Source organism: Octopus bimaculoides, chromosome 3 (genome assembly GCF_001194135.2).
Source record: "Octopus bimaculoides isolate UCB-OBI-ISO-001 chromosome 3, ASM119413v2, whole genome shotgun sequence".
Classification (NCBI taxonomy): domain Eukaryota; kingdom Metazoa; phylum Mollusca; class Cephalopoda; order Octopoda; family Octopodidae; genus Octopus; species Octopus bimaculoides.
The window spans coordinates 26,219,803-26,222,171 of NC_068983.1; the positions used below are offsets into that span (position 1 = coordinate 26,219,803).

Genomic DNA, 2,369 nt, shown 5'->3' on the forward strand with positions numbered 1-2,369 from the left:
ATATATATATATATATACGTATTTATGTTCTTTCCATTTTTGAAAGTAGACAGTGGAGGGTACATCATTATTCTCATCATTGCTAATCTGTTTAAGGCGCTTTATTATCTGATATTGAAAATACCTGGAACTCCATGAATTATAGCAATAACTCTGGTTGTTTATGCTAATTTATTTAGCATAGTACCTAGTATAATGCCAACTATGAATAATTATTTTGACGAATAGTAAAACAAAAACAGCTGTTAATATTTTAAATAATTTTCATATTACTTCAGACTAATATTGACATGTTTCCGTTTCATAGATCCTCCTCACTGAAGCATATTATTCATGTCTTTGATGAAGTGGTAATGAGAGAGACTGTATATATTGCGATATTTTAGACTGATCGTATTAATCACCAACTGATATTGTCTTTATTCCCCTGTTCCAGTTTGGATTATACAATTACTGCGCTTCATTTCTATAGAATACAGGCAATAGATTTCAAATGGCAATCTCACAGACACACAGACACACAGACAGACACACACACACACACACGCACCACTACACATGCACTGACACTAACATACGTACACACCCAAAGACTCAATGCTTATATATAACTATATCTATCTACAAGCACACAAACACATACACACAATATCATTATAGTTATGAATAATGTATGTTGTATGTCATATTCTGCTCAGGCAGAGTAGTTGGCAGAGGAGCAGATAACTCACCATGTAATCTACGTATTATTGTTTGGCTATATTGTGTTCACGTTGCAAATAAAATCCAGGAAGAATGTCTTTCAGTTTCTGAGGTCATGGAATTTAAATTTACCCTTGAATGCTGTGTCTCAACTCTAAAACTTTTAACTAATAATTAATAGCAAATTGATACTATAGCCATAATTATCTAGTATTAAGCTAAGATTCATTAATATTCATTGATATCAAATACCATCAAGGTTTGACGGTAGATGATATAGCTATGATGACAAAGTATTTAGATGACCCTTTGTGATGACCAAGTCTTTAGTAGATTCTTAGATAGATACAGACGTTAGGTTCTCATTACACAAGGTAAATTTTGAAAGATATGTATCTGTTTTCAATTCTAACCGAGATAATTCATTCTCAATTTTTCAAAACTCACCAGTGTTTTCTATTTTTTCTTTTCCTTTCACGTATATACGAATCTCCTTAACTTTATATAGATTTGCACGTTAATGCAGAAATGATTTGTTATATCGCTATAGTATGATTTGAAAATAAGTCTTCGTATTCATGTTTTATTTCAGGTCCTGTTCTCTATGATAACTGGTGTATTCTGAATTTATTCAAGACATTTACGAAAACACATTATGTATTATTTAGAAAAGAATATAACAAGAATCATGCCAGTAAAAGATTAAGAAAATATAATTCCAAAATTATCATTTATAAATTTTAATAATAAATATTTTGTAGTAAAATGAAATAATATATATAATTGCTGAGCATATTATAACAGCCGATAGTTTTATTGCTAAGGCGATTATATAATGCAAAACAAGATTTAAGTATTCTTTCATAATTGAACGCCATATAAAATACTTGATATTATTGAAATTTAGATATCATACGAAGTCTGAATCGCTGATGTTGTTTACAGATATTGCTGAATAAAAAGTTTGAAGGAGTTATTGATTACATTTCAAGGAAGGCATCTCAAACTATGCAATAATATTCTAATTTTGTTGAATAACATCGATATGACCGAAAGAGAGGAAAACATTATTTTGCTATTATTCCATTTGTAGATTATACCTGATTTAGGAAAGCATCAAGTATGTTATTTATGCCTTTAGTGTCTGATTTGCATAGAAAGTTGTGTAATGTTATGGACGTTTATATTTGCATGATTTTATGTTACGATGTCTTGGTTGTGTATCTCTTCATCGAATGAATGCAAAGTTGTTATCTCGTAACTGTAATGAAGTAAGCTTGTTATATCATACCTGACAGAGGCAGCCAAGTCGTTTGATAAGGAGGATCACGTATAATATTTTACATCCAAAGCATATACATAGAAGCACTTTCACATATATGTATATCTATCACTAATCCTAATTATCTATATATTTACACACACGACAAACACACTCAGACAAACACGCATGAAGACACACACAGAGACACGCACACACAAGCACGTGCATATACCTGAACATATAGATTTAGATAGAGATAGATAGACACAGATCTATAGATGTACGAATGTATGTTATTAAATTCAATCTATTTGTCACTTGGTATCTACCTATCACTCTATCACTCTATCTATCTCTCCATCTCTCCATCTCTGTATATATATATATATATATATATATATAT

At 30.4% G+C, this 2,369-nt stretch overlaps 1 protein-coding gene across 6 annotated transcripts in view; it reads right to left on the reverse strand.

Annotated features, from left to right (window-relative positions):
- Positions 1–2,369, reverse strand: part of LOC106884218 (neuronal acetylcholine receptor subunit alpha-10) — a 1,143,354-nt gene that overhangs the window by 654,545 nt on the left and 486,440 nt on the right. The window lies entirely within an intron of this gene.